Below are 18,082 nucleotides of genomic sequence, written 5' to 3' on the forward strand. Positions count from 1 at the left end.
ATAACTATTGAGGACAGTATCTATGTAACCTCCGGCTTCTTCATCCTTGCTCTAACATTAGTGGGAGTTTCAGGAACAAATTCTACGAGCACTATGGACTTCCATTACAGTCGACTATGACAGTACACCACTCTTATTCTTCTTCTTCTCTCTTGTTTAGGAAAATTGGTACGTTATCTCATGCAAGCCGGCATAATGCCAGCGCAGTGAACTTGCACCCGAGAAAAACAGATGCACACCATGGTGATTGAGACAGACTTGCGTTACTGTACCGGTCCAGTACATGCAGGTGGTGAAGCTCTTACTTTTCTATTACGGGTGGCACTGAGAATACTCTGTTAAAAGGGCTACTGCTTAATTAATTTAGCTTTCACCCTACAGTGCAAATGAGTATTAGAAAAGGAAAATGAAGAAGCTAAATTATCTGATTATCTATCACTTCACATGGGATGTATTTGATGACATATGGGATGACTTTAGGTGCTTTGCTTATTATTGAGTGAACAGTGATACCCCCACACGTGAATGACGTACTACTACTAAACTAAAGTTATAAAGGGAGGTAGGGAGTGTCCACCGTAATAACCGGATATATGCTGTGCTTGCAGTTGCAATACAAACTACTGCTACTATTCATGGTAGTATTTGGACAACGTTACAACTTCTTTTCCTTGCCTTTCCTACACTGGAACGGACGTGCGGATGCGGTGTCACATGCTCTTCAAAGTAACACTTAGTTCATCCAGTGACCGTCTACTCTCTCTAGATACACATATGCTATCTAAGAGTCAGATAGTACCATGAATGATCCAGGCATCCATCCATTCAAAGTATATTGCACACATACAGTTTCTGTCTCACCCACCCAGGCTGTTCTCCTTCCACCCATCCTTGCTTCATCATTCACCCAGCAATGCACCATACCATTTTCTTACCTTCCCAGCCACCTCGGGGACCAAGCAAACACATATCATTCTTCTTTGCCAGTCATCATTACATTTCTCGTGCTTCCACACTTACTTACACCCTTCTTTCGCTTTTCCTTCATCCCATCCATCAAGTTCACCTCAGATCTGATTGGGATTCTTCTCGCCAAAAACTTCACAGCTAAGTCAAAGTACATTTAGAGGAGGCTACTACCTGCTTTTTTTATAATACACCCGTGCAGAAAGCACACTCTGCAGTCTTCAATCTCAATGACTAAGGAATGTATAGCTTACCTCTGCCCGCCACCACCGTGTGAACCCTCACAGGCATGTCCTTGTCCGGCACTTGCACCGCCTCCTCCCCAGAGTTGTCATCCTCGTCCAATGCCACCACCACCTCCGCGCTGGCCCCGTCTCCAGATGTTCCACCTACAAAGTACATTTAATAATGTTAGAATACACCACTCACTACTATATAATATTTGGTCTAGGAGGAAGAAAGAAATGTGAAAAAAACAGTGTACAATTTAATAATTTATGACTGTGTACTCTAGAGTAAAAATGTCCCTTTTTCCAGGGAAGGCTGTTGTCTTGCTGCACTTTTTGGCACAACTGATGAATGTTTGCTTTTTACTTTTTAACACGCACCACTTTTTCTCCTAACAGACAGAACCTTGACTTCTAAGAACACGAGCAGGATCAAGTTCAAACCAGGTGAGAGCTCGGCTCGACCACAAGAAATGTGTCCAATTAATTGTCAGCACTAAGCACTTTTCCATTTTCAGTTACACGTTCACTTTTATGACAAACTTGAATTTAATAAATGTGTTTACTTTTAATAAAGCTTTTAAACTTAAATAGACTCTGTGGTTTTTGGTCCCCCAGACTAGAGTGGATGAGCTAAAGGTTTTCAAATTTTTGCAAGCATGAGTCCGTGCCTCTGCCATCGGTGACTTTGGGAGCTAAATGACTCTGCCACACTATCTAGTCAGTAAGGAGATTGGGGGTTCAACTACAAAGTCTGTTATCACTGAGGTATGTGGAAAGTCTAACAGTTACAGCACCTATTATAATTGATAAGCTAAGCGATGCATTATTTAGTGTCCATAGTTCTGTTTGTGCAGATTTGTCCCTGCAACAGTAGTAGAATGGATTGTCCTCCTATCCAAACCAAAAGTAAAGTAGTATCTTATTCTTTCTTGGTGGTGGTCATTCACCTTTTTATTGTTGGCAATGGTCAAAGCATAAACATTTAGAATACTTGAAAAGACATTATGGACAATCCCAGAGGACTGCACTCAGTGCATAGAGCTATTGCTGACTAGAATGGGAGTCCAATGGAAATGCCAAATGTGCAATCTTAGTTAGCTGCACAGACAGACTAATAAGAATAATCTAGTAATACCACACGGAGTCATAGTCGAGGCAGGATAAGAATTTAGATCCTGTCTACAAGAAGATCAAAGACGATTTAGAAAAAATCGAATGAGGAACGCTAGGAAAAAATAAGTACTCTATATTAAAATTAAAACTTACTGGGGCCAGCAAAGGAGCCCTCGACTGCCCGGTCCTGGCCTGCATCGTCAACAGCACCCCCCTCCTCCTCCTCCTGTGTCCTCCTCTTGCCCCTGGAGGAAGCTGATGTACAACATGAAAGAAAGAAAACCAGAAAACATGGATGATATTTCTCAACCAAATCAAACATTTCAAAAGAACTAACAAAGTAACAAAATATTTTTGTGAAATAGCAAATAGGGAAGGACTCCACGGGATATATTATTGACCAATCTCATGTGATCGACTACGTCATTACTTTAGTATTGCTTGATTTGCGGACCGTCTAATTGGAAACTACCCTATGTAACTCACTAAACAAAGTACTAAAAAGGTTTGCCTAGGATTGGCAGGCAGCAGTCCGCAGCACGCAAAGTGACAGCCAAAGTCCATCGTGATTGAAGATCAGCGACAACACTAAAGTTTCCTACTACATTAACCAGTCATTAAAATACTCAAACTATTAATCCACCACCACTATTTCTTCTTATCGCCATGTGTACAAAGGAAGGACTGGACTTGAGTCTGTAGGGGCTGATTTAGAAGGCCCTTGCGGCTCTTTTGCTCCATTGTTGCGTGACTTTTGTGACGCAGCGACAGCACAAAAGAGGTGCAATGGTGCGGCGTATATTAACAACGTGACGCATATGGGAGATGCATCACGTTGTAAAGCCCTGCGCCAATAGGGGGCGTTCCGGTGCAAGGGAGGGCGTTCCTGCGCTGGAACGCATCCTAAAAGTGGCTGAGGGAAATCTACAAGATTTCAATCAGTCACTTTGAGGACAATGATGCGTGACTCAAACCCTGCGCCTGCTTGAAGCAGACGTACGGCTTGACGCAGCATTGGGGAGATAGGGCACCCCAGAGCATTGATGGAGCTGCACCATCGTTGCGACGCAACTCCAGCAATGCGCCGCCTTTACGGCACAGATGCGTAACGCTTTGGTGACGTTTTGGGCCCATGGCGCGCCGCATTGTAAATACGGCGCACCATGGGTGATGGTGGCGTGACGCACAATTACTGGCGCATCCCTGCAACTTTGCAGGGATGCGCCGGTAATTACAAATCTGAACCTTAGTGTGTAGCATTACGCAGTTCTTTCAACTACACTCATACATAATTTCACAGGCCAATGAAATGAACACAAAATCTAAAACAAATAAGCATAGTAGCAACACTACTGAGAAGAAGGAGAGCAGTGTACCTGAAATGCACAGAAGATTTTGAAATAAAATTTACCTACAATGTAATGAGCAGCATTATTGCTCTTGGTAAAAAACAAAAATTTGCAATATAATAACACAGCAGGAGAAAACATAGTAATAAAGACATAGCTACTACTACTCACCAAGCCCAGGGATCTCAAGGCCAAGGAGGTCGAGCAGATCTCGCTCACGGGTCAGGACATCCGTCCAGCGGTGGGTGGCCTGGTTGTAGGTGCGCCAGACCCGAGAGTGGTGGTAAATGGCCTGGCACACCTTCTCCCACCGCTTCCGGCGCTCCCGGGCCCCGTACCCGGCACTGATCTTGCCGCCTCCCATGATGGTCCTGGGGAGGCGGCGCTGAACATAAAAAACGAGTTGGACCACCTCCTCCGGGGTAAAGATCTCCCGTGGCATCACTAGCTCCCCCCTCAAACGCCCGCACGGGAGCCTGACACAGGGTGCGGGACCCTTCCCCTTCTCGGGATGCTTCCCGGCTCCCTTCACCATGGTCTGGGCGGAAAGGAATAAAGAATAGAATAGGGAAGAGAAGAAAAGAAAAGAGTTTACAAAAGTAGTTTAAAATTAACCAAAAGTAGCAGTAAACACAAAAATATAGGGCTAGAAAAATAGAGGGATAGATAATAAGTAAAATAGATTAAAAAAAACTTCAAACAAGCAAAGGATGGCAGAGATTGACAGAGGATACAAAGACCATGCCCAGAACCATAGCAATGAATGAGAAACAAGATGGCCGCGCCCGTTCACGACCGCGCGGGTAAGTTCGCGCGAGATTTTCCTTGCGAACACGCGCGAAACTGTACTGGCAAGCCGCTGACTTTGCGAGATTACACTTCGCGCCCGGAAACGGAAATACGTCAGGCAAACAAGATGGCTGCGCCCTTGAACGACCGCGGGGGTAACTTCGCGCCTTGCGCTACGAGCGGCTCGCAAAAACGCACAAAACCTTGCCAACTAACACGCCGCAAAAAAACAAATTGCATATTCGCACGAATTTGCAGCTTCCGAATCCGATCTTGCGCGTGTTCGCGCCCCGCGAACCCCGCGAAATTGCAGAAAAACGAGTTTTTCAAAACTGAAAGCACTCGGCAGGGGCAAGAGTTCAAACTCATCATTAGTAACAATTCCCGGTAGTGCTTCCTGACTGGGGCCCCTCCAGAATTCAGTTGCTAGTTGCAACAATTGTATGACCCTGCTCTGACCCTCACAGCAGGCTCATAGAATAGCTACAAGTAGGCCACAAAGGTCCTGGGGGAAAAAAATGCACTGCAACAGAAAGCAAAATTACAGATAAGGAAGCAGGTGCCAGACTGGAATTTTAAAACAGTGACACATTAATAAACTAACCCCAAATTAATTCATCTCAGTTGAAGCAGGGCTGGAGTGCTTGCTTTTCCCCCCCATAATCTACAGTAATGATGAACCAGAGGGTGGCATTGATGTAACAGAGGGTTGCAGTGGTGAAACAGAGGGTGCTGGGAACCTGTGATGATGAACCAGACGTAGAAACAACATAATTCGCGACCGTTGCGCACCGAAATGTAAGTTCGCAATTGCGAACTGGTACGAAACCCTCGCGAACTGGCAGAAATCCTTGCGAACACAAAAAAAATCTGCAAATTCGCAAGAATTCGCGGATTTTGCGGATTGCGAGTTCGCAAATCCGCAAAATTCGCGAACGCGAGATTCGCAAAATTCGCCCATACTTAGAGACAGACGATTCCTAGTTGCCGCCCCAAAACTATGGAACACACTTCCTCAATCCATAAGATCCAGCCCAAATCTCCTGTCATTCAGAAAGAAATTGAAAACATGGTTGTTCAACCTCTAAGAACCTGACGCCAAGCATAGGAGAGTTCTCAATAGTATAGCGCCGAGACGCCTGCGGGCATTTGTTCGCGCTTAAGAAATGTTAAAAATAAATAAATAAATAAATTATCACACAACTAACATCATGTCAATTTCCATACTGTGGAGAAGTGTGGCTCAGGGGTTAGAGGCGGCAGACCCGGAAGCTGAGATCGGCCCTGGACCAGGGTTCAATTCCCCGCCTCGGCGGGTCTTGGGCTCAAAAATTCCACGGACTCGATAATTCTCGTTCCGGTGCCTTCTCGACTCACGGGTTCACACTCTGCGACTCTGGGCAATAGCTTGCTTAATCTCCACAACGGCCCCTCGCGGCGGGATGCCTGGCTTTCACCTTGTGGATACCCTGCCGGGGTTATCTCACAGGGGAATACCAGGACGGGTTCCCTAAGCAAGCGCCGGGAAACCCTTTGTGGGTAGCTGTGCGCTATATAAGCTCAAATACATTTACATACTCTCACAAACATACATACACAATGTGCACCAACAACACACACTTGGGGCTAGTCCTCTACATTCATTGTATACCTACAGTCCTGTAAAGAAGTTGTTGATAAGTTGTTGTCTCAAATCCACGCAATCATCATCATCCACACTGTGTCATGTCCCAGTCCAGGATCTTCCCTCGCTGGTGGATGCTGGTCTCCATTGTCCTGTATAAGAGGAATTTCCGTACAGCCAGGTTGTGAAGCATGCAGCAAGCAGTTATAATGTTGCACACCTTCCTTGGTGCATATTGTAGGGCTCCTCCTGTCCGATCGAGACAGCCAAATCTTGACCCAGGAGACCAAAAGTCCGCTCAATGACTTGCCGGCTTCTACCAAATGCCTCATTATACTGCTTTTCGGCAAGAAAGACTGGGTTACGTAGTGGCATCAGTAACTACGGTTGGTTGGGGTACCTAGAGTCTCCTACATTGAAAACAGAAAAATAGATTCAGTACTTGATTGACAGAGAATTATCAGACATATATACTACACAAAACACAGCACACATGTGTCACATCACCTACTAATAAGCCAGGCAGGGCCATGTATGTTGTGCCTGTGACATCAAACGAAGTATGGCCCTGTTACTCATGATGTATGTGTCATGTGCAGACCCTGAGAAACATGCTCAGACATGGGAGATGGCCATGTCTGCCAAGCAAACCAAATGGACATTAATTGAGTGAAAATGTTTGCGGTTGCGATACACTAACTCATGAACCTGTGGTGGTACCAATGCAATGTGGGTGCCATCAATGGAACCAATTATATGGTGCAACTGTCTCAATGCATAACATTTCCCCTTGATGTCTGCAAGTTCTTCAGGTGTTGGAAACTTTATGTATTTATTTTATTTTATTTATTTTTTCAGCTTGTAGAGGGCGACAGCTACCCAGATAGGGTTTCCCGGCGCTAATAGAGACTGGAGCAACATACATTGGATGGTGAATTTATTGATTAAACAACCAGGTCTTGACTGCCTTCCGGAAACGGCCGTGGCAGCGTTCCGCCCGAATGGCAGGAGGGAGGGGATTCCAGAGCCTAGGACCCATGAAAGCAAAGGACCTCCCGCCCATCCTAGCTAGTCTGACCTTGGGTACATAAAAAAGATCTTGGGTGGATGACCTCAATGTGCGAGTGGGGGAGTACATCATCACCAGGGATTGTAACTATCTTGGGGCCGTGCCTGCTTTAATTTTGTGCATGTAGTTTAAGGCTTTGAACTTCACACGGCTCTCTACTCGGAGCCCGTGAAGTTCCCTAAGGTGTCGTGTAATGGTTTTGTTCCTATTGCAGCCGCGGAGTAGTCGCGCCGCGGCATTTTGGACAATTTTGAGGTGACGGGTAACCGCCTTGGTAAGCCCCAAGTAGAGTACATTGCGTAGTCCAACCGGGAGGTCCCCAAGGCATTTACCACAGACCTCTAGGTGTCAGATGCCAACATCCACAGTATCTTTCTCAACCAGCGCAAGATGACCAAGCAGGTGGCTTCCACTTTCATCACTTGCGTCTGCATTGTTAAGCCCTGATCTATGGTAACTCCCAAGTTGCGGACGTGTGCTGATGCAGGTGGAATGGGGCCTATTTCCGCCGGCCAGTGTTTAGTACACCACAGATCGGGCCTACTCCCAAGGATAAGAATCTCTTTTTTTACCCGTTGAGCTTCAGCAAATTTTGGTTCATCCCGGTGGCTATTTCGCTGAGCCCCGCCTGAAGGAGGGAAGTGAGGGACTGTTCTGTTTGAGAGAGGGAGAAGACAATCTGCGAATTGTCTGCATAAGTAAAAAGCATGAGTCCAGCACGCTTCACAATGAGAGCTAGCGGAGTTTCATATAAGTGAAAAAGAAGAGGGCTGAGGATTGAACCCTGGGGGACTCCAAATGGGGATGCATGGACATTAGATATTGAAGATTGGGAGAAGACTTGGAAAGTCCTGTCCACCAAAAAGTATTCAATCCATTTCAGAGCTTTACCACCGATGCCTAAAGACCCCAGAGCTAAGTAGGATGGCGTGGGAGATGGTGTCAAAGGCCGCACTGAGGTCTAATTGAAATAGTGCGGCGGTATCCCCCCGGTCGAGCATCCAACGAAGATTCTCGGTGACACCCAAGAGTGTAGTCTCTATCGAGAAACCTGGGCGAAACCCTGACTGGGAGTCATGTAACAGATTGTTATTTGAGAAGAACAGGGCCAAATGCTGGTAGATGTGTCTTTCCAGTACTTTGGAAAAGATAGGAAGTAGCAAAATCGGCCTAAAGTTGGCGGGGATTTTTATGATTCGCCATAGTTTTCTTCAGCAGAGGGGAAACCATGGCGTGCTTCCAACACGCTGGAACACTGTGCTGATGTAGGGAGGCTTTGAGCATGGAGCAGATCCTGACGAACTGAGGCTCCTCCAGAAGTCTGAGCACAGAGACTGGGAGAGGGTCGTTAGGGGAGCCAGATTTAATCTTTGCCAGATGTGCTGACAGCAAAGATGGGTTGAGGTTAGGCCATTCATCCAGGAGGGCAAGTAAAATAGGCTGCGTGCTTGTGGGGCTCATGCTGATGTCCATGAAAGGGGACCTTATATCTTCATTTTGCTCAGATATATCTTGATAGATTTCCTCGATCTTTGTAGTGAAATACTGGGCCAGCTCCTCACATTGGGAGCTGTCCAGGGGTGGAGGTCCGGCCACTGTGCCTGATCCCGCTAAGTCCTTAACTAGCCCAAAAAGCACTTTGGATTTGTTAGTAGCGTCGTTAATCGTTTTAGTGACGTTGGTAGTTCTGGCCTGGTGGCACGCTTTGTGATAGATTTCAATTCCTTTTTGTAGGCCAGATCTGCAGTAGGAGAATAATCCTTTCTCCATGCTCTTTCTAGTTTTTTACAATGTGATTTATCAGTTTTTAGTTGGTCGTTAAACCAAGGAGCTGGAGGTTTATGAATAATTGTTTTTTTGTGGGACGATGGCAGGCAACTGTTGATGGCTTTAGTGAGCCATGAGTTAGTACTTGCAACTACTACATCTACGCTGTCCCCATTAGTTTTTTCCTTGGGCAGGTGGGAATTGAGATGCTGCTTAAAGAGGGCTGCATCAAGCTTTTTCCAATCTCTCGCTAAGGTAGTTGTAGAGAATTTGAGCTGGACCTGAAGATCCCTTAGGGAGAGATCAAACCAGATCATAGAATGATCTGACCAATGAATAGGAAGTGCTGGATGGCATTGTATGTTGGTCAAGTTGGAAAAGATAGGGTCCAACAGATGGCCCCCTTTATGTGTTGGGCTCTGATTATGTAGTACCACATTAAGAGCTTCCAAATCCGATAGTAGGTTAGTACTTACGCTATATGTGGGGTCTTCCAGGTGAATGTTAAGATCATAAAATGTGTAATAGTGCGGTGGCAACAAGTTCTGATAGTTGTGGGGCCCACGCATTAGCTGGTCCTGGGCGGCGATAAATTAACAGGCCAGAGAGCGTAAATTTGGGATGGAATGTAAGCTTGAAATAGGTTGCCTCACAATCTTTAAGTTTTGCGGGTTCAAGCAGGCATTGGATATTGCTCTTGGTAATAATCGCAATGCTTCCTCATTTTCCATTAACTCTATCTCGCCTTAGAATAGTGTAGTTTGTGTAGTTTGCTGGTAATGCTTCGGCAATGTCAGGCCCTGAGCTGTCATGCAGCCATGTTTCCGTAAGAAACAGTGCGTCAGGAGATTTATCTGCATATCTGCACATATTTATCTGCACATCACGCAGCAATGCCCCCAAAACAACTTGCAGAAGACGACTGAACATAGTTTGTGACATCCCACCAGAGGTTGCCACTGTGTATTGAAATGTACCAGTGGCAAAGAAATGCAAAGCTGCCATAACATTCACTTTGTCCGCCAGTGCCGTTGAATATGGCCGACCAGGCTGTAGATGAGGTGACAATTGCACAGTCAAACCTTCAATGATTGGCCTTGTGAAGTGGTACTTCCTGATGGTGTCACGTTCTTCCATGGGTCCAGGTCTGAAAAGGGCCTGTGGACTGCAGGTCGTCTGCAATACCTATGTGTATAAACACAGCCAGTGTCAAGTCACAATGTACCAAGCAACATGCTTAGAACTAACAGTTCATGAAATGTAAACACAACTGTTATGTTATGTTATGTTATGTTATTATAGGTCTTCTATAGCGCGCGGCTACTCCAAAGGAGTGTCCCGGCGCTTTGTACTCCTGACCTAGAAAAAAAAAGGAAACAGATACAACATAACAGTGAGAGGTCAGAACAGCAGAACCAAGGAAGGAACCAGGAAACTCTAGCCAGTAAAGAGCCAGGTCTTTAAACTCTTCCTGAAGGCGAATAGGTTGGGCGTGGAACGCAAAGATAAAGGTAAGGAGTTCCACATCTGTGGGGCCAGCAGCCTAAAAGACCGTCCTCCGATACGGGCTTTCTTTATGCGGGGGACTACTGCTAGTGCCAGCGACTCCGATCTTAAAGATCGAGCCGGCAGGTAGAAATCCAGCCTCTTTTGTAGGTATTGGGCACCCGTGGCATGCAAGGCTTTGTGAGCCAGTGTCATGGCCTTGAATATTATCTGCTTCCGGATGGGGAGCCAATGTAGAGTACGCAGTAGGTTTGATGCACTCGCTCGACGATGCAGGCCAAAGATGGCTCGTGCGGCCGCATTCTGAGCCACCTGCATACGCCGTAGGAGGTATTCCGGCAGACCCAGATACAGGATATTGGCATAATCGAGTCTGGATCCGATGAGGGCCTGAACAGTTATTCTCCTATGGTGCTCCGAAAGCAGCGGAAAGAACTTCCGCAGCATCCTGAGGATACCGAAACATGTTCCAGTGAGGGTTAGCACCTGGGATTTGAGCGTGAGACCATTGTCTATTTTAATTCCCAGGTTCCTGGCTGACTCAGAAGAGTGAGCTGGAGGGAACATGTCGGCAGGCCACCACCCTTGCCAGTCCGGTTCCGAGGGGCATCCGAAGAAAAGTATCTCGGATTTATCCGAGTTGCACTTGAGGCTGTTCAGTTGGAACCAGTTGAAAACAGCCCCAAGGCACTCATGGATACTTTTACCCTCGAATTCTTCGCCCTTCCGGCAGGTGAAGAGAAGCTGGGTGTCGTCAGCATAGGAAACGATCTGGGCCCCGTAGGACTCCGCCAATGCCGCCAGAGGGGTCATAAAGATGTTAAATAGACTAAACCTACATATCCTTCAAAAACATGATTTTATGTTTTACAATGCTCCTAGATACATATCCCAGCGTCAGTACCATACACAGACATGTTATCAAGGTATGGTGACACAGCAATTATAGTGGAGTTGGTGTAATGTAAAAGTCAATAGTGTCTGACATTATGTATGTCTGCAAACAGCACATATTGCAAAGATCCACAGTTAAAATATGGTACTTAAAGGTTTTAAAACGCCATTGCACGTGCAATAGGTTGACAGAATGGAAACAAGTAATGCCAGAGATGTGTAACACCTGATATACACATCATCTCACATACACAGTCATGCCCAACACTGTCACAGGTTGGACACTGTCGATAAGTTATGTCTACATTACACAACAAATCACATACACCGACTATTTTCAATGTAGTGGATTTTGAAATATGTAACAATACCATACACTGCAGTCTAGGGCACACAGAAAGACTCGTCAATCACATTGCGCAAACAAGATGAAGATGCATTATGAATTCCCTGTCCACTCTTCCAATGGTAAAAGCCTTAGCCATCACTTACACAACAGACATCTACAGTCTGAAATTGCACATATTCTGCAATTGGTCATACAGTACACAAATGCACTCTCAAGGAGAGATTGCATATGTACACACACATATAACTGAATGTGCACTGTGACCAATACAACGCAAATGACAGGATTTCAAATCCTGACATGATTTACATGCAAATTATATAGTGTGTCATTTGCCCCTTGAAGTTAGCTCCTCATGGGAGTGTGTCTTATTCATGTAAAGCTATTTTTTTCACTAAGAGACATAATTCACAGCAGTGTGTGCTCTGATGACCAATTATTCCAAGGAGACGTTATCCACATCCAAAACAATTCGATGACAGCCATTGGAGGTCATGGTGAAAGACGCAGGTGAGTACTGAAAGGACGCGTTACCCGCATCTAAAAGGATTCGGTGACAGCCATTGGCTGTCATGGTGAAAGACGCGGGTGAGTATTCAAAGGACGCGTTATGCACATCCAAAATGATTTGGTGACAGCCATTGGCTGTTTGTTGCTATGCTGAGCAATGCATGCTTGGACTTATGTCTTCAGCACATGAAAAACAAATCTGTTACCCCTCATCACCAATGTTTACATTTCAACAGTGATCACATAAAGAGTGATTAAACGTGTCATTTGATAGTAAAGGTATGCATTGAACTGATTCGTATAATGCGACCGACACTGACCTATCAATTTTGATGCACGGATTAGAGACCGGTTCGGCTGTTTAGATTTAAGTATGTCTGTTTCCTAGAGACTTCACTTGCTTGCACTACCTGCTTCATTTCTGCACCTCCACATCTCTCTGCTGCTGTGCCAACATCCTCTGCTAGCTATAATGGCAAGGACACACTCCAGGACCCCAGCTTCCAGTGAGGAGGAAAACCAGACCCTGTTGAACCTCTCCTGCCACTACACAGCCAGATGGATGTCAAACCAGAGGAGAAAGTGAGTGGGAATAACAGTATATTGCCCTTGGACATGTGTCATAACAGTATATTACTGGCAGTAGGAATCTCTATCATAGTCATTCCTTTATATTTTTGGCAAGTTTCACTGGGTGTGGGGAACTGATTTGGACAGTTGCACTGCTATAGAAGTGTGTGTACTGGGGTAAACATGTCATCACTGTCCCAAACGGAACAAAGATTAGTTTGTACACAGGACTGATGTATATGATGCCACCTTCATTACCCATGGTTATTTGTGAAAACATGAACATGAGCTATGCATAGTAGTGTATGATTGAGACACATGACGCATGTGAACTATGGGACTATCAACATATCATCCTTACAACTCGACTACCATGAAAAGGCAAGAATGTGGTAGACCATGGCCAAGAAGGTGCGTGACTGAGGGTCAGATATCATAGGGTCTTTTATTGCCGCAAGAGGTGGCAGGACCTTCATGGATGGGTCTAGAGGATTGGGGAGGTCCAGCTGGGCATGTCACAACCGGGCAAGCGAGGCAGCTGGCAAACATTAAACCCACACATGCTTTGCATCATAGCGGTGGTCTTCCTTGACCTGGATGGGTAGTTGAAGGCCCAACAGCAGCAAGGAGGAGGTGAGTCAGTTACATGTTGTACTTCTATCTTTATTCTGGCAGGTTTTGAGATCAAACCTTGATGGCACTTTTACAGTCTGTAAATCTGCCAAACGTGTAACCATTCTCACTAGATGAAAAAAGCAGATGGAGCTTTAAATGACAGGTAATGCCCAATTCATCAGGGACATGGGAGTGAGTTATGCTCAGGGATTGTAACAGTGTTGACATGCACATGTATGCTTTCTAATTTGAACAAGATGTGTGTATGAGTTTCAGCATACATCATATAGCTTTACAAGTGTCTGCCCATTCACTGATGTGTGATCCTGGCCTAAGAGTAGTCTGAACAAATCATTGAAGTATGTTTTGATAGGGGATTTCATTTGTGCAAATCACATGCTAAATATTTTGTCAAAACGATTTGTCTATATAGAGACATAGATTGGGTTAGCATGGTCCATGTGCAAACATTTTTCCACAGACGTGCTGCTAATTGTGATCACTTGTATCCCATGGGACAGTCACAGCTAGGGTAACTCAGGTCACACATCACAAAAACCTTCCCATGATGTCCTGTAAAAAACAACAAACAACATTAGGAAGAGTGAGTCCATGTGTAGGAGTTTGTGATGGTGAAATCACAAGCCATTCAGTGTGGTTAACACAGGTTGTCATTGATCGCAACATGGCAGGATTTTTGAGGTATGATGTGACGTACATAGTGAAGTACATATACATGTTTAAAGTCTTAAATACTCAAACCTGACGGTTTGGTAAACAGGGTTTTTTGGCATCACTGTCTGATTCTGAGATATCAAATCTGAGCCAAATAGAATTTTGCTAACCACATGGTATGTTAGACATGAGCAATATCAGTAGTACAACGTGTGCATACTGTGTAATCAAAGGGAGTGACAGTCAGACTTTGTCCATATAAAAGTGGACTGGTTCAGTGTAGCCAATATTGTTTAACAGTGCTGACTGTACTCATGCTGGAAATGAGTTCAGTTACTAGAATCCATACAGTCATTGCACCCAGATGTGCCAGTGAAATGTTGTTTCACCTGAGGCATTGTGAAGCGGACGTTTTCAGATGAGGCAAATTGTTGACCATTAATTACATCTATGAAACTTTATTTGTTCTCAGCATTCAAATCTGTATGATTCTGTTACATGACACCATGACACAGGATAGTGTGCTACATGCCTGTCAGACTAGATATGCGTACTGTCTTGGTATCCCCAAAATGACACTCATATTTGTCAACTGACATTGGATATGCAAACCCACTGAACACATTATCAATCACTGGGAACTGTGTAACTGTGTAACATGACTCATGCAATGAGTATGCACTGTGCATCTTTGACATGGAAGACATGTGAGCCATGACATATTAGCCAATGGTTCAACATTAGATGACTAAGGATTTTAGGATGTGTACCATGTCTCAATGAAATCTGAGATTCATATTCCCATTTTGATGGCTCTACTCGCTTACAGGAGAGGAGACAGTAAAGTCCATAATAAGCACAAGTCAAAACATTCCCTGCAACAAACTCCATTAGTCAACCTTCTGGTTCTGTATTTTGATGTTGATACACACAATGTTGCTGACCACATCATGTATGATTGAGCAATGTAACAAGTACCATTTCTGTTATTGCAGCATGCGCTAATAGCACAACTCAATGTTATCTCTGAACATCTGTGATGTTGACTATGTGTCAACTAGGTATGGATGACTCATGTAAATCTTTTTCTTACTTGGTCACAGCATCATCATTGGCCACAGGAGGAGAGAATGCCCTTGATGTTGTGGGTGTAGACTATCTAACTGGGTCCAGTGAAGAGTCATTGGAGGGGGGACCCAGCAACGGGGAGGTTGAGGGGAGTCTCACTGGCAGCAAATCTGCAATACCAACTGCAGCTTTAGAATTGGATCACAGCTCCGATGAGGACACCCATGTGGTGATGGAGGACACAGAGACTGCATCTACATCGGAGTCCACCTTCACTACCACTGCCATCTCCTCCCTCCCGGTTTCTCCCAGTTCCACTGTCCATGGCCACTCCAATGACAGGGGCAAACTATCATTTGGACCAGGTACATCACCCCCTGAACCTGTCTCCCCTGCTTTCCTCAGTGATGAGACCAATGACCTCCTGAGGAAAATCTCTTTGGGGCAGACATCAATGCTGAGTGTCCTCCATGCACACACAACTCTTTTGACATACATGTCATCATAGATGGAGAGCATTCCCTCAAACATGTCTGCTCCACAGAGATCAACTCGGGCTATGGCCTCAATATTGATGGCAACACTATCTCTCCTCCAGCAGTACCTCCCCCCTCCTACCTCTTCCTCATCCAACCATCCCAACTACATTCTCAGATCAAAGCACATGCAAACACGCACTTTCACATACTGCAACATCCACACGCAGCACACAAACACACAGACCAAAGTTGCAAACCACACACATGCACACTCATGCCACAGACATCACACTCACACCAAAGGAAGTAAAAACACCTGACACACATGCATCCAGTGACACTCTGCATACCTCTCTAAGCTCTACCTCCGCAACCCATTTATTTTATTTATTTTATTTGCTTATCTAGCGCAGGAATTCGACCCCCAAAGGGGTATCTACACGCTTGTGTTCTTACCAAAGCTATATCCAGATAGAAAACCATCATGCAGTGAAAAGATATCTACATGGTCAGGAACAAGTGAGTCTTTAAGCATTTCCTAAAGGTGGCCACATTGGGATTTTGCCTAAGGGTAAGAGGCAGGGAGTTCCAGAGGGTAGTCCCTCTGTAAGAGAGAGCTTGGCCTCCCTGTCTTTCCTTTTTAATCCGTGGTACTTGGAGCAGAGATTGGGTCTGAGAACACAGAGAGCGACCGGGCTCATAAGGTCTGAAAATTACTGATAGTTACTTAGGACCAGCACCAGACAGGCATTTATGAATTGTACAGCATATCTTGAACTTCATCCTCTGGCGAATAGGCAGCCAGTGTAATTTGTTCAACAGAGGGCGAGAGGGAGATCTGGATTGGACATTCAAGATCAGTCTGGCCGCTGTATTTTGGGCTACCTGTAGCCTACCAAGTTGTTCCTCATTGGCAGAGATGAGCAGCCCATTACAGTAGCCTAGTCTACTGATTACCAATGCCTGGACTAAAGTTTTCCTATGGCAGTTCGCTAGATAACGAAAAACCCTTCTCAGCAGTCCAATGACCCTAAAGCAAGATCCAGTCACCTGATTGACCTGATCTTTAAGTGTCAAGGATTGATCAAGTCGAACCCCCAAGTTTTTTACTATCTCTTTAGGAGTGGGTACAGATCTTAGTTCAGGAGGCCACCACTCAGGTGACCATAGGAGCGAGGCCTCTCCAAAGAGCATGACCTCCGTCTTGCCTACGTTACATTGCAGGCAATTAGAGGTCATCCAGTGGGATACAGCTCTCATCCCAGCAGCAAAGGAGTTTTTAACTGCTGGCGTCATTGTCTGAAAGGGAAACAGCAGCTGAGTGTTGTCTGCGTATGATATTGGTGTGAACCCATATTCTCTCACAATTTCAGCCAAAGGGGCCACATACACATTGAACAATGTGGGGCTTAGGCATGAGCCCTGTGGAACCCCCTTGGTGAACTCCCTAGAGATGGAAAAATGGGAGCCCAATCGAACACTTTGTGAGCGGCCAGTGATGAAACATTCTAGCCATGCTAGAGTAGTTCCGCCTATCCCTACCCTCTTCAGACGACTGATAAGAATGGCATGTGACACCGTGTCCAAGGCAGCAGACAAATCCAACAGCACCAGAATCATGGATCCTCCTCTATCCTGTGCCATCCGGATGGTATCGGTCACGGAGAGGAGAGCTGATTCGTACCAATTCCATACCAATTCCTCTCCTGTAACCCCTCAGGCAAGGCTCCCCACCTTACTCCCATTGAATTCTTTCCACCACAAACATACATCCCTCCTCCTAAGAAGAGGAAGTACCTCCAGGATGTCACACCTGTAGCATCTGCTTACCCCCCCCGAGAAGGAACAGAAGGAATCAACTCCCTGCCAAAGATGCCTCTGGTCCCAATCCAAAATATCCACTCCTGAACCCCATAGATACCCTGACAAGCCCAGTACATCTAAATTGGCTATAACACCCACCAAGAAGACATCCCCGTCCCCATTTCACACTCACCTCTCAAAACATTTAAGATCCCTAATTTAGTTGAGGCCACCCCTTTCCAAGCTCCTACTGCCCATCCCACTACAGCTGCACCCCCTCACAATCAGAGCCAACCACTGTAGTGGAGTCCCACACTCAACATCAGACCCTACCACTGCAGTGAACCATGATACCCCTCCTGCTCCCAACCCTCCCAAAAAACAACCCAGCCCCCAATAGTTTGTCTCCTTCGGTGCCTAGCATGCCCCAAGTATGCCCCTCCAAGGGGAAGTGTCCCATTGCAGGATTTGTGCAGGCAAGAATAGTTGGGCCTGATATTCAAAGCTCCTCTGGACAATGAACAGTGATGGACTGGCCAATGGCCTTTTGCTATTAAGAAATATTTTATTTTGATGCTGAATAAAGCAAATTTTATTTTTGATTAAAAAATTTATGTCCAACAACATGTTACAGAGCTAACTGTATAACAAGTGGAATTGGTTGTTTAGATGTACAATGATGTTAGTGTGGCATAGATTGCTTATG

Source organism: Lissotriton vulgaris, chromosome 5 (genome assembly GCF_964263255.1).
Source record: "Lissotriton vulgaris chromosome 5, aLisVul1.2, whole genome shotgun sequence".
Classification (NCBI taxonomy): Eukaryota; Metazoa; Chordata; class Amphibia; order Caudata; family Salamandridae; genus Lissotriton; species Lissotriton vulgaris.